Below are 15,806 nucleotides of genomic sequence, written 5' to 3'. Positions count from 1 at the left end.
TCATGAAGCTATCCGTTTCTCAGAAGAGCCCAACCATATGTGTGCTGCCAAACTATGACCAACAGGTAAGAGTGCTGAGATTATCATTCAGTGTGTGACTGATCTAGACTGGTGCTTTTTGGGGGGCTCATTTCACTGGTCCTTCAAGCAAAGCTTGACAACAAGTTCATCTCGGGATTGTTGCCTATGGAGCTTAAAGAAGAGAATGGCTCAAAAGACCCCCTTAAACATCCACTGAGCACCTATAATATTGGTCGGTTTCTACCAAATAAAGGCCACCATTCATTCATCAAATATTTATTGGGTTTATTTATTGGGTCTGAATGTTCTTAGATTAGCCAGAGCGCAGTACAGTAACTGTAGTTCACAGTTAATCTAAAGAGCCAGAGTGATTACCATACGCAGCTGCAGGCCCTAGACCTTTCGGGCTCAACTTCTCTCTGTCCTTGAGTTTCCAGACAGTCTAAGATGATTAGTGCAGGGCCACTCTTCCCCCTCCTCCAAAATCTACGACTATGTCAGACTCACAGAAACTGACATTGCTTCCGCCAAGCAGAAGGAAAGCATTTTTGTCTCAACTGCTGCAGAAATTCTGCTGGAGAAAGTCAGCAGAGTATCAAAGTAGGTCTCCCATCTGATCTTTCTGCCATCTGCACCAAATGAGCAGTTGTTTCTTTGCGTTTGTGACGGTGCCAGCATTCAGCACGTGTTGCCAAAGGCCCCGAATCAAGCTGGCAGGTTGAGGTCAGAAGAGCTGCTTATTCCTCTGTGGGCAGACGTCACCACATACTTTATACTTTTGGCTAGAGTGCCCAGTTTCCTACCCGAGACCTCTGACTACCAAAGGCCTGTCCTCAGAAAGCCGGAAGTGGGGCCTACAGTCTTGTTTGTTTCCTAGCGAGTTGATGTTCTGGACTGAGTAATGACATCTGCTCAAAGTCCATACTTCTGGAACTCAAGCTTTTGTTTTATGAACTCAGATGGTTTGCGTGTCTGGAAATGATTCCACCCAAAACCAAAATGAACAGCTTACCCTGCACTACATGCTTTGCTTTCAAAGCCTCATTATTTTCAAGCATTTCCCCAAGACCCCTTTGATGTAGCTCTTTTCTGAAAGCCTTCGGTTGCACAGAAACATAAGCCTCGGTAAATAAAATAAAATTTTCGAGTTGCTGAATTTAAAATGCAGGGTTTTTTTGTTAGTTCCAATATGGTTCCTTCTTTATTGTTACGATGAAGTAGACCTTGTCATTCTTATTTGGCAAGTTTGGGCATTATATTCCTTGGATTTCCAAATGCTTTCTCCATCCCCACTGTACCCTCAGGCATCTTTTCTGAAAGACATTTATTTGACTGTGAGCTTCGTGATGGCAGGATTTTGTTGGGTGAATAAATGTTACCTAAGTGTGACTCAGTCATTATTTTAACTATTTCAATTCAATTTATTTCACCTCAATTCAATTCAGTTTTAATTTTTATAAACCAGTAAAAGAATGGGAAGCTGGAGAGAATGACTGTACTTTTCTTGGACTCCCCCAGGGGGTCAGGACTCGTTAGAAAGTTCTCACAGAGGAACAACCTTGGGTCACTATTACTGGCCAAACATCTAGACTCTGGGGTACGGGGAAGATAGGACAGGCTTCAAACTGAGACCATTTCATTCTAAATCAGTTTTTCAACTTAAAGAATTTATAACTCTTCATGGTTTCTGTGGTGGGACCTGAAAAGGGAGGCTGAGCTTTCAGAATGGATAGTTAAATACTAAAGATGGAAAACTGGTCAGGGAATCCAGTCTTCTTAGTGATACAGGAACACGTGGACACAGAGGGTAGTCTATCCAGGCACGATCCCCTGCTCAGTGACATCACTGTCCCCTATAAATATAAGACCAGGCCATTTCACTAATGTGAAGTTAGCATAGGCGCAAACAAGCACCATTAAAAGTCCACAGGAAAACGAAATCCTTATGAACGCATAACTCCAGGAAGGGGCAGGTTGGAGAGCTATATTCAGTTGTGACTGTGACAGGACCAGAGTCATGAGACAATGTCCCCAGACATATGACACTCTGGATGTCCCTGCATCTCTCACTTAACAATGTATGTCTTTGTTTCTGCAAAAATAAACAGCATTTCTGACTGCGTGTTTTACAGGGTTGTCTGGGGACTGGTGCGGTTTGAAGTACTATAACAGTATAAAATAAAACACAAAATTCCTTCCAGCTGGCTCTCCCACAGAGCCCAGGGGTCTGATGCTTCGTGTTTGCCCACCAATCTCAGCAGTGGTTATAATTAGTTGTAATAATCCTGACCACCAATCACCATCATCATGGAGGAGCAAACATTCCATTTGAAACCCTAGAGAAATACTAACTCTTCGCGTAATAAAGTCCAAGGTACTCTTACAGAAAGGTTTTATTTCTTCTTCCTCCTACCCTCACATCTACCAAAAAAAAAAAAAAAATCAAGTTTCTCAGGCATTTCTGTTCAGAACAACTTCAATAGACTGAAGTCTCCATTTCTTAATGAAAAACACAGTCTCGGTAGCCCCTGAAAAATGGAAGGGGTTTTTCTAGTTAGGCTATGCATCTTGAGATTGGCACCAGAGCACTGAATTCTTTCAGGCCCTACTGTCTCCTACCTTGTCCTTTCTGGCTTCCCTCATAGATTGCAAAATTTCCTTTGAGTCAAACAACCCGCCCTCAGTCCAACTCATCATGGCTTGCCTTGTCTTTTCCATGATTGAAGAGACATCTCTGCGAATCTCTCTTTGCACAACTCTGCTTTTTCTCGTTCGTCCTAGTCTAGGCTTAGAACCATGAAGGGTGATTCAAGGCAACCTCATCCTCACACGATTCCAACTCAATGTCATTCTTATCCAATCGAGATTCAACTGACGCTCTCTGACATCCACGTGATATCCCCTCCCCCCAACCCCGTTATCTGGAGATCCCTGAAACAGGGTTTCTTGTGGTCATATAATATGTCCACATCTCTCCCACAGCATTTTCCTTGCCATTCCCATTGGATTAATTTGAAAGAGATATCTCAAATCTACTGTTTCTTTCAGCTCTTGTTTCTAAAGAATACTAATTCTTTCCACAGGCAACTCTTGTTGCTTTCATCTCAGGAGGTCTGAACGGTTTCCCTGTAAATGAAAGAAGGATGGTGAGCTCCCATCTGAGTACCCTGGGCCCCAAGGCAGTTAATTACTAGCAGAATGTCTCAGTGAACTGCATTGTCCTCGCATTTCAAAGAAGTGCATTGGGTGGAAGGCACTTTTCTTGAGTGGAAACACGAAATGCTCTAAGATCCCTAGAATCAACTCTGCTCCTGGTGTTGCTAAAAAAGGGGAGAGCTTCTAACCATGGAAGACCATTCAATAACCCACTACAGTCCCAGACACAAAAAGGGGGTAAACCTGGCAAAAGTCCACACTTTCTGGTTACACACAATGAAAACCATCTGTAGGCAGTTTATTGTGAAATCATACAACTAGGAAAAGAACTGGTTCTTAAAGTCTACTTGTTAATTTTGCTCACTGACCTCAAATGACATTAAATGTGGAGTATTCATTTCATTATACCACACACACCTGTAAGACCCCACGAGGTATGTGTGCCCTCTCTTTTCTCACTCTCTGCATAGCCTATGGGCATAGGCACACTCAGCTCTGCTCACAGTAGGCTGTTCTGGGCAAGAGGCTGGACCACAAGCTGGCACTGTAGTGATCCTCTGATGGCCATTTGGTTTATTTTATTTTTTCATAAAACATTTTATATTAATAGTAGTCCATTTTAAGCTGATAACTTGAATTCAAATGTATACGAAAACTCTGCAGTTATACACTTCCTCCCCCATTTTATGGCTTTGATGTCACAGTTTATATCTTTCTATGTGGTGTATCCATTAACAGATTATTGGAGTTATAGTTATTTTTTAATACTTCTGTCTTTTAACCTTTGCACTAGAGTTGTAAGTGATTTACCCACCACCATTGCAGCATAACAATAATCTGAATTTAATTATGTATTGACTCCTCCCCAGTTTTATTGAGATATAATTGACATACAGTATATATTTAATTTACCAATGAGATTTATACTTTTATATATTTTCCTGTTGAAATTAGCATCTTTTGGTTTCAGCTTGAAGAACTCCCTTGAACATTTCTTGTCAGGCTGCTCTAATGGTGACAAACTTCAGATTTTGTTTGTCTGAAAAACTCGTTATCTCTCCTTCAATTTTAAAGAACAGCTTTGCTGGACAGAGTACTCTTGGTTGGCAATTTTTTCTTTCTGCACTTTATTTTTTATTTATTTATTTATTTTTAAAACTCAATTTTTTTTAAAAGATTTTTTTTTTATTTGTTTATTTGACAGAGAGAGACAGCCAGCAAGAGAGGGAACACAAGCAGGGGGAGTGGGAGAGGAAGAGGCAGGCTTCTAGCAGAGAAGCCTGATGTGGGGCTCGATCCCAGAATGCTGGGATCACGCCCTGAGCCGTAGGCAGACACTTAACCACTGCGCCACCCAGGCGCCCCTCTTTCTGCCCTTTAAATATATCCTGCCACTCCCTTCTGGCTTGGAAAGTATCTGCTGAAAAATCTGCAGTTTTATGGGGGTGCCCAGATAGGTAACAAGCTTATGACAATTTAATCTTAAGTCTTAGTATGGGTCCCTAGGATACATCTTATGAATCCCCTCTGGGCTTTCTGGATCTGGATATCTGTTTCTCTCCCCAGGTTAGGGAAGTTGTCAACTATTACAACTTTGAATAAGCTTTGTCTCTTTCTATCTTCTCCTTTGGGACCCCATTAATGTATATATTCATCCAGTTGATGCTATCTCATTAAGTCCCTTTGGCTGTTTTCACTTTTTCCCCTCCTTGGAGAAGATGAATTCCACTGCCCTGTCTTCAAGTTCACTGATCCTTTCTTAGCTTGACTAGTCTGATGTTGAAACTCTCTATTGAATTTTTCAACAAATCATCTCTGTGATTTCTGTTTGGTACATTTTTAAAATCATTTTATTTTATTTTATTTTATTTTATTTTATTTTTCATCATGATAAGTGTACTCTTTAATCCCCATCCCCTATTTCACTCATCTCTCCACCAACCTCCCCTTGTTTTTGTTTTTTTAAGATTTTATTGATTTATTTGACACAGAGAGAGACAGCCAGCAAGAGAGGGAACACAAGCAGGGGGAGTGGGAGAGGAAGAAGCAGGCTCCCAGCAGAGGAGCCTGACGTGGGGCTCGATCCCATAACGCCGGGATCACGCCCTGAGCTGAAGGCAGACGTTTAACGACCGAGCCACCCAGGCGCCCCTTCCACCAACCTCCCCTTGTAACCGTGATTTTGTTCTCTATAGTTAAGAGTCTGTTTCTTGGTTTGTCTCTCTCTCTCTCTCTCTCTCTCTTTTTTTCCCCTTTTTTCCCTCATTTGTTTTGTTTCTTAAATTCCACATATGAGTGAGATCATATGGTGTTTGTCTTTCTCTGACTGACTTATTTTGCTTAAGATTTGGTACATTTTAATATTTTCTATCTCTTCGTTCAGATCGCACTTTATCCATGCATCGTTCTCTAGATCTTGGTAAGCACCTTTATGATCATTATTTTGAATTCTCTGTCACTCATCTCTGTTTCATTAAGGTCTGCTCTGGAGTTCTATCATGCTCTTTTGTTGGAACGTATTCCTCTGTTTCTTCATTTTCTTTAACTCTCCATTGGTTTCTGTGCATTAGATAAAATAGTCACCTCTTCTGGTCCTGACAGATTGGTTTTGTGTAGGAGACAAACCCTGGCAATCAACCTGGTTTGAGCTCTTTGTTGTCTCTCAGACCTTTGTGATTGTGATTGTTCAAACTGCCTTCTTTGTTCTTGGTACTTCCCAAAAGTTGAGGGTGCACCAAGATGCCTCAGTGTCCTAAAGGGACAGCATGGCAGTCATCATCTGCATGCAGAATTATTGGAATTCAAGCCCATAGAACAGCTAGGGAAGAATGTAGTCGGGCCCCTTCCAGGGAGAAACTGGGAGATGGGCATTTTTGCCTCTTCTCTCTGCACTTGGCCAGGTTTATAGCCATGGGGGAGGGGAGTTCCTCTTGTGCCCATTAATAACTGCTTTTTTTTTTTTTTTTTTTGCTTTAGTCCTGAAGGACTCATGAATGCAAGCCTCACTGGTCATCAGAGCCAGGCAATTCAGGGGCCCCTCCCTTGGGCAGCAGCTGCAAAGGCTGGCATAGCTTTGTGTACAAGCTCCTTCCAGGGAGATACAGACAAACTGGAGTATCTACAGGCTAGAGAGAGAGAGAGAGAGAGAGGACAGGGGAGGCTTCCCTGGTCTCCAGAGAGGATCCCAATAGTCATTTATTCAGTATTTATGGACCGGTGACATTTCCTACAGCTTAAAAAATGGTCTGCTCCATGGGCCACAGGTTCTAAAATCCAAATGCAGGAGGGATTCAATTCCAGAACCTCCAACAGAGAGTTTATCTCAGGGCACCTGGCTGGCTCAGTTTGAAGAGTGTGTAACCCTTGATCTCAGGTCATGAGTTCCACCCCCACATTGGGTGTAGAGATTACTTAAAATAAATAAATAAACTTAAAAAAAAGAAGAAGAATAAGAAGAAGTTCTAGCTGACTATGGGAAGAGCCTTGGTATCCTATGGCTAGGAACCAAATTTTTGCCAGTGTTCCACGGAGAGGCAGACCACTGGAATCCAGAGTAAACCTTAGGAGACTTCAGAGTCACCAGCAATCTCAGTTCAGACTAGTGGCTGTGCAGATGCGAAATGGACTGAAACCCTGCGTCAGAGGCAAAGGCTAAATCAGAGATGACTAATTCTCTTAAAATAGCTCACAGAAGAAAGCTTATTCCTTTTTTTTTTTTTTTCCTTCCTTTTCTTTCTCTCAAATGTCTCAGATGGGAGGGTTTTGATCTGTTCCCTAAGCATTAAAGAAGTGGTTATTTTTTCAAGGAAATAAACTCCTGTGGAACATATTAAATTTGCATCTTGTGCCTCACCTTCTGGTCTTGCTTAAATACAACAAGAATGACCCTGGAGTCTAGGTTCTAGGACATAAAGAATGCTGTGGTAAGAATCAACAACCCTAAGAAGGTTGAATCCCAACATACTCATTTCTGTTTGTCTCCTAAGCTATCCTCCACTGCAAGGCAAGATGACAGTATTGAGGGCTGCCTCTTTGGAGTGGGTGTTGAACATGCATCTCCAAAATGTCGGTGCTGGTACAGGAAGCTACAGCTTTTACTCAAGTCCGGAATATGCTCAGAATAACCTCTTTTTCTGCTGGTCTTCTCCATTCCTTGACTTATTTTATGTTTGGGAGGTTGGAAACTACCTACTTTTTTTGGTTGTGGATCATTTGTTTCCCCCAAGGGTGTAATATTATGTCAACTGGATAGTGTAATGGAAGAAAAAATTTTACACCGGAAGTTTACAACCACTTTAATAAAACATCTCTCCCCTTGTTTTTGCAGTTCAGCTCAATGACCTCTAGGTGGTGGTAAAAGTTCCAACCAGTTTTTACAACAGGCATGAGCAGCTTGGCCTCATATTGGCCAGTAGGGTCTTAAGGAGTTAATTGACAGAACTCAAGCAAATTTGACTGTTTCCTTGTGGTTTCAGTATCACATTTTCTTTCCTGATTCTCAGTAAAAGGTGCATTGTGCATGTCAAAGAGCTCCGAAAACCAAGCATGAAATTGAAAGCAAGGCTTAGAGACGGCTTAATTTACTCCTAACTTGAAACTTAAGGTACCCACATTTCAAACCAAATTCAAATGTCTTCAAGTTCTAATTTGTTTATGATAAGAAAAATATAATTTCCTGTTTTTAGTGGGAAGTTAGGTGGTTATCAACTGCCATTAACCAGGCATCAGTTCGATGAATAAAGGAAACAAACGTTTGGATTAGATTCCATATATACTTTTTTTTTTTAATTTAAGAGAAAAACATGCTTGAAAAGCATCTCTTAGACTTTAGAAATAAATTTTGAAAAAAAAAAAGAAAGAAAGAAAAGAAAAAGAAAATGGGTGATAGCAGTAGTTCACAAACACTGGTGTCCCAAGGAGAGTAGACAATACTAGATGCTGTCTTTCTGGAGGTCGGTCTGTCCCGGAATATCAATTTCCAGACACACGCCCTAGATAGATTTTGAAGATCTACAGATTATTTTTCACATTCATTTCTTACTTGGGTGGTATGAGCACCAAACTCCGAAGAACACTTCTCAGTGTGTCCTAAGCTATCTGTTGGGATGGACCTGGTCAGGGCTTCTGATGAACGCTCCAGTTCACCTCAGGACTTAGGGCATGGAGTACCCTATGCTGACGAACAGGCTTCACCTGATATTCTTATTTGTTGCCTTAACTGGACCACAGCTATACACGTTTGCGTCAGCCAGCTTTATTCTAAAAAAACAACAGGTAAACGAGGACTGCTAATTGAATGGCCAAGTTGAATAAGGTTTGTTGAGTACCTACTATGTGCAAAGCACTCTGCTGGAATTTGCTGGCCAGGCTACTGTTTTCTGCCTATAGATATAATAACTCTTCCAGATTTTTTTTCCTTCCTCCCAAACAACCTTCTGGCTCTGTAAGTTCAGTTCTCTATCTCTGTCTACTTAGTATTTGGGGAGGGAAGGCCTGTCAAACCTGTCCCCCCTTTAGTCTAGACCTATTTGATGTCACTCACTCCTATAATTCTTGCCTCCTCATTCAATATAGAACTACCAGATACATTTACTTTCCCGTATAGCCTTTGGTCCCGAATCCTGTGTGTTCTATTTAGTTTGTGTATTTAAGTGTGAGTGTGTGCGTGTGATACTCTCAGAAACTGCCGTGCCCCTCTCTAACTCTGTACCCTTGCAGGGAAGCTCTTAGAACCTCTGGCGCTTGAATTATGGTGGGGACCAGTCACTAAAATGACAAGCCGCGTTACAAGTTGTGAAGAGGGAATGGGAGTGCCTACTAATCACTTTTTCATATGCGGTTCATTTGTCGTCACCACCAGGCAGAGTGTTGCAATAAAAAAGAGCATGGACTTTGGAACTGGCAGGATACAGCTGAACTCCTGGTTAAGCTACCTGCTAACTTTTTGACCTCAGACAGGTTATTTATGGACAAGAGAGTCCTCAGCTAAAAAATCCAAATGACAACGGGGCGCCTGGGTGGCTCAGTTGTTAAGCATCTGCCTTCAGCTCAGGGCGTGATCCCAGGGTCCTGGGATTGAGCCCCGTATTGGGCTCCCTGCTCTGCTGGGAGCCTGCTTCTTCCTCTCCCGCTCCCCCTGCTTGTGTTCCCTCTCTCGCTGGCTGTCTCTCTCTCTCTCTGTCAAATAAAAAAATAAAATCTTAAAAAAAAAAAAATTCCAAATGACATATCTGATAAAGGTATCCAAAATATATGAAGAACTTATCAAACTCAACACCCCCAAAATGAATAATCCAATTAAAAAGTGGACAGAAGACATGAATAGACATTTTTCCAAAGAACACATACAAAGGCCCACAGACACATGAAAAGATGCTCAACATCACTCATCATCAGGGACATAGAAATCAAAACCACAATGAGACATCACTGCACACTTGTCAGAATGGCTAAAATCAACAACACAGGAAGCAACAGGTGTTAGCAAGGTTGTGAAGAAAGGGGACCCCTCTTGCACAGTTGGTGGGAATGCAAACTGGTGCAGCCACTGTGGAAACAGTATGGCGGTTCCTCAAAAAGTTAAAAATAGAACTACCCTATGATCCACCAATTGTACTACTAGGTATTTACCCAAAGGATACAAAACTACTAATTCAAAGGGATACATGCACGCCGATGTTTACAGCAGCATTATCTGCAATAGCCAGATTATGGAAACAGCCCAAGTGTCCATCAAGTAATGAATGGAAAAAATGGAAAAAGAAGAAGTGGCATACACACACACATACACACACACACACACACACACACACACACAGGACTATTACTCAGCCATAAAAATGAACAAAATATTGCTATTTGTAATCATATGGCTGGAGCTAGAGAGTATTATGCTAAGTGAAATAAGCCATTTAGAGAAAGACAAATACCATATGATTTCACTGATATGTAGGAACAAAACAAATGAGCAAAGGGAAAGAGAGAGAGGGAGAGAGACAGAGGCAAACCAAGAAACAGACTCTTAACTATAGAGAACAAATTGATGGTCACCAGAGGGGAGGTGGGGGGATGGGTGAGACAGGTGATGGGGATTAAGGAGTGTTGTGATGAGAACCAGGTGATGTATGGAAGTGTGCAATCATTATATTGTACACCTGAAACTAATATTACATTGTATGTTAACTAACTGGAATTTAAATAAAAACTTGAAATAAAATAAAAAATAAAAAGTGGGAACCTTACAACCATCCAATTTCATATTTGTTGCATGAATCACCAAGAGCTTAGGAGACACACAATTTTGTTCTAATGTTCTTTTGCTGATGAGGAAAAGTAGAGAATATGTTATCGGCTCAGTAGGTATGTTTTATAAAACCAATCTACAGCTCTGATGAGACTACACAAACGAAATGGCATATTTCAGCCATTTCAGTAAAACCGGATTCCAACATGTTTCTATTTCCATGGCAATAAATTTAGGTTAATTCCCTTCTGTAGTTGCCTGAGGGACGCAACTTTACGCATTCTCAGGGTGGAATGACTCGTTCTCAAAGACGTTTGGCTGGATCATGTGGAAGAGCTAGCTTGTTTCTCCAGAGAAAAACCAGGTAGAGATACTCTAATTCACCCTATAAGATTCCGATGTTGTCACTATATAAAAGATTCATTTGCCTAGCAAAACTAGCTGAAAGCTTTTAAACCTCTCTCTTACACTGTCATGAAGACACCAGTAATACTCAAGCAGCATATTTTTCTTTTTCATTCATGTCTAGTTGTGAATGTCTCCAGAAAGGTAGACATGAGGAGTGAAACCGGAGTTAGCATGGGCAAAATGGCAAACACAGAGGACATTGGCCTTTGAAGTTTACCCACCTCACTTTCTATGCCTTTCTCCCTGTTCTTATGCTTCTAGTCCCTTCTTGCCATCGCCTATTTTAATAATCCCTATAACCCCAGGGAGTGCCGATCCTGTAGTTCTGCTCCCCAGCCTCTCCCCTCAACAAATCTATTATTTGTTTCATTTCAACTCCACCACACTTGGGAAAGCTATGGCAGACTAATTCATCTTATTGGCTCACAAATAGTTTTCTTTATTACCCCTTGGGGGTGGGGGAAGGGAAAAAAGTTCAGACCTAATATTTTTGATGTAGGCTGGATCTGCTATCTCATTTTTATCCCAGAAACAACCATACAAAGTATAGATGTCTATTTCCTTATCTACAGGTGAGAACACAGATGCTTTGAGAGGCAACATTGCCCAAAGTAGGAAAGATCATAAATGGCAGCGGTAGAACTTGATTCTGGGTTTTTAAAATCCCAGAGCACGAACACCATTCACCACTGTCCTAACTGAGTTAGTACACTTTGCCTGAAGTGGAGGCCTTGAGCACAAAGGTCATGAATCCCCAGCACAATGGCAGGCTGGGGTAGAGGTCCCATGCCTCCCAGAACCAGCTTCCTGTGAGCTAGCCAGATCCTGGCAGAAATCCAATTCTTTCCATTTCTCTTGTGTTCTAATTCAGGAGATGCTTTTTGTTTTAGAAGTAATGCAACGGGAACAGGTTCCCTGACCTACTATTGTTTTCCTTGACTAACCAAGACTCTGTAACCCAAGTGCAGCCCAGTGACAAGAGAAGAGAGATCCTGTGTATTGAGGAGGGTGGTGAGAAAGAGCAGTCTCTTGTGGGGCAGCACAGAAGCCCCTAGAATGGGTTCCTTGGAAAGAACTTAGTTAAGCTTGCTTTGATGTGGGCAGAACAAGAGGCTCTAAGAAGTGCTCTTCCAAATGTCAGTTCAGGCTCCCCATGGCCAGAACTTGCTTAAAGAGAGAGAGAGAGAGAAATAACTCCCTCGAGGGGTGCCTGGCTGGCCCAGTCGGTTAAGCGTCTGCCTTCAGCTCAGGGCATGATCCTGGCTTTCTGGGATCGAGCCCCACGTCGGGCTCCTCTGCTGGGAGCCTGCTTCTTCCTCTTCCACTCTCTCGCTGGCTCTCTCTCTCTCTGTCGAATGAATAAATAAAATCTTAAAAAAATAAAATAAATAACTCCCCCGAGTTTCATAGAACTGAAGTGATAATAGATCCATAATGGGAAATCTAGGGTGTATGGACAACAGCCCTAGTTTTTCAAGGTCAGCGTTCTGTGGGTCATGGTTAAAGGGTGTGAACCATGGGTCTGAACCCCACCCCACACAGGGAACAGCCCAGACTTTCCTTCCCAACGATGCTGGTCCACTGCTTTTTAATGAACCCATTTGGAAAATGAGGGGGCATATGGAAGGTTGAGAAAAAAGAGAGGTGTGGAGTTTGAAGGAGATCGTCTTGCCATTTTAGGGTCAACATTGCAATTTGTTTGCGTTGAGATTCTGTCAAGTAACCTAAAGGAGGGGCGCCTGGGTGGCACAGTGGTTAAGCGTCTGCCTTCGGCTCAGGGCGTGATCCCAGCGTTCTGGGATCGAGCCCCACATCAGGCTCCTCCGCCAGGAGGCTGCTTCTTCCTCTCCCACTCCCCCTGCTTGTGTTCCCTCTCTCGCTGGCTGTCTCTATCTCTGTCGAATAAATAAATAATAAAATCTTAAAAAAAAAAAAGAAGTAACCTAAAGGGACTCAAGTGGCAATGTACGAAATATTTCAACTTTTCTTCTCCTCTTGCCCCCACCCTGTTGGATTGGTGGCGGGGGGGGGCGGTGAGTGAGTCAGAATAGAGTATTTAAAATAAACAAATGGTATTGCAAAGAAAAGTATACTTTGTGTAGGCAAATGCAGATTGCTTAAAACTCAAGGTCTGAGTGTGTGTATTTAACGCTCTGGAAAACAAATAGGCAGTTTTGCTTGTGTTCTGGAATTTACTGCCATCCTTCCAACCCTCCAGCAAAATGAGGGAGTGACCTGCTAGGCTGGCAGAGTCTGTGGGAAAAAACGTGAAACACCTCCCAACACCAGAGACAGTCGCCTTTTCAAAGGGAGAACAAATCCAGTATAGTCTGCTGTCCTCGAGTGCCAGTTCAGGATCTTTCCTTCACCTCATCCATGTTTAAAAGGGGCAGGAGAGGGGGCGGAAGTGGGGCTTCCCCTTAGGTCAGTGGAGTACAATTTTGAACAAAATCAAGGGGATAGAGACAGTATGATCTCAACTGTGGAAAAATTCCGGTCTGTCCAGACAGTGGAGAAACCAGTTTCCTTTAAAAAAAAAAAAAAATGTTGCACCCGTGCCAGAGAGATAGAAAGAGAGAACTTTCTAAGTTAAAGAGACTTAAGAGACATGCCAACCAGTTAAAACATATGGATCTTATTTAGATTCGGATTAAAGCCAAATGTAAAAATAAATGAGTAAATAATGCAAAGAAAAATATTTATAAGGCAATAAAATTCAAACACAGGCTGGATATTTCTTTTTTGTTTTTAAAAGACTTATTTATTTATATTTTAATTTTTTAAACATTTATTTATTTATTTATTTGACAGAGAGAGTGGGAGAGCACACAAGCAGGGGAGCAGCAGAAGGAGAGGGAGAAACAGGCTCCCCACTGAGCAGAAAGCCCAATATGACCTGAGCCAAGGGCAGACGCTTAACCAACTGAGCCACCCAGGAGCCCCAAGATTTATTTATTTATTTGTGAGAGAGCGCAGGTACATGGGGGGAGGGGCAGAGGGAGAGGGAGAGAGAGAATCTCAAGTAGACCCCCAACTGAGTGGGGAGCCATCTCACGACCCTGAGATTATGACCTGAGCCAAAATCAAGAGTCAGACACCTAACTGGCTGTGCTACCCAGGCGCCCAAACACTGAATATTTTAATAGATTAAGGAATTCCTATTGGTTAGATGTGATAACTGGTTGTATTTTTTAAAAAGAACCCTAATCTTTTAGAGATGCATATGAAATATTTCCAGGGGGCGCCTGGGTGGCTCAGTTGGTTAAGTGTCTGCCTTCGGCTTGGGTCATGATCCCAAGGTCCTGAGATCGAGTCCCATCTCGGGCTCCTTGTTCCGTGGGGAGCCCGCTTCTCCCTCTGCCTGCTGCTCCCCCCGCTTGTGCATGCACACTCTCGCTCTCTCTCTGACAAATAAATAAAATCTTAAAAGAAAGAAAAAAGAAAAAAGAAATACTTCCAGATGAGAGTGTAGAGACAAATTTGAAATATTCCATACTAAAATGTGAAAGGGAAAAACCCATTGGATCTTGCTGTGGTCTTCCGAACACCAGAGCCGCCCTCTGTAGAAGCCTGGCAGCCCTGAGTCAGTATCCCCAAAAGACTGAAAGATTTCCTACTTTTATTAATTTATTTTTAAAGATTTTCTTTATTTATTTGAGAGCAAGAGAGAGACAGAGCATGAATGGGGGGAGGGGCAGAGGGTGAGGGAGAAGCAGGCTCCCCGATGAGCAAGGAGCCTGATGCAGGCTTGATCCCAGGACCCTGAGATCATGACCTGAGCCAAAAGCAGAGGCTTAATGGCCTGAGCCACCCAGTCGCCCCTGAACTTCCTCCTTTTAAAATCTTTTTTGTATTATTCAGATATACTCACTGTCTTGCGCAGCATCAAACCACAGACAGTCCTTTCTTCATTCAGCTCACAGAGAACATGATGGGAGAGGACGGAAGAGAGTGGGAATGCACATGCAAGGGAACGCAAGTGGCCTACGGACATGGCACAGCCAAGGCCAAGATGTCCAGGGACCGACACGCACAGCCAGCACCGGCCCTGCCCCGGGCCCCGCAGCCGTCTGGCCCAGAGCTGGGGTTTACGACATTTGGCCCCTGCTGATGTTTGTCTTCTGACGTGTGTACCATGAGATGTCACAAAACTCACGATCGTTTCACCTCCTGGTTGAAATAATTCCTTCTTTGGCAATGGATTTTGCGGCAGGTTTCCTGAGCGCCCATCCTCAGACGGCCCCTAGAACAGAGCAAACATGCCCTTCCTGTCTTGGAGACAGGGTGAGGATTTGGGCCTGATTTCTCTTTATAGACGCCTTGGGGGAGTTTCAGTTCCGTCTTCTGGGTGGTGATTCCAGGCTGCTCACAACGGAACAAGAGGACTTGGTCTCCACGTCAGGCGAGCTGAGCAACAGGGCAACACAAGCTCGGGCTCTTGGAAAATACTGGCTCAGAAACCAGGGCTGAGGTTGGAACCGAGTCGTTTCCTGGGACAGACTGTGGAAAACAGGGGCCGGTGATAAATGGAAGCCTGAGCAGAGTGGTCACGAGCCAGAGCCACCGCGGACTGACCGGAGGCAGCCTCCGGCAGCCTCACCACTCACAGCCGAAGAGGCTGTTTCTGTCTTACTTTGCAGGCTTGACCCAGCGAGTCCCCAGACTAATAAATAAAGAAGGAGAGACAGAAAAGAAACAGAGAGAAGAGAAGAAAAGAGGTCTGTTGCCCAGCAAATGCTCATGAAAGGAAGGTAGTGTGTCTGACCCTCCTGGGACTCCAATTCTTCCAAACTCCTCCCCCATTTCACTCCACCCACGGCTCTTCTCCGCCAGAACAAGCCTATATCGACTTCTACAGGCAAACCACGCTGCTCCTTGAGCTGACACTAGCAGGTTGTTTGAAAAAATGGACAGGGAATTCCAGGATATAATTCTACATTTTTCCAGGGTTATTGAGATATAATGGACCTATAACTTT

The 15,806-nt window shown here is 43.0% G+C and overlaps 1 long non-coding RNA gene across 2 annotated transcripts in view; it reads right to left on the bottom strand.

Annotated features, from left to right (window-relative positions):
- The window catches only part of LOC125283566 (uncharacterized), a 53,278-nt gene extending 37,691 nt beyond the window's left edge, over positions 1-15,587 (bottom strand). For both annotated transcript variants that reach the window (XR_008956601.1, XR_007191467.2), the window contains exon 1: positions 14,700-15,587. This is a non-coding gene — a long non-coding RNA (uncharacterized LOC125283566). The remainder of the gene's footprint in view (positions 1-14,699) is intronic.
- Positions 15,588-15,806: the final 219 nt, after the last annotated feature.

The sequence above is a fragment of the Ursus arctos genome, unplaced genomic scaffold, assembly GCF_023065955.2.
Source record: "Ursus arctos isolate Adak ecotype North America unplaced genomic scaffold, UrsArc2.0 scaffold_31, whole genome shotgun sequence".
NCBI classification, from domain to species: Eukaryota; Metazoa; Chordata; class Mammalia; order Carnivora; family Ursidae; genus Ursus; species Ursus arctos.
The sequence above is the reverse complement of the archived record's forward strand: the minus strand, read 5'-3'. Positions and strand labels throughout refer to the sequence as shown.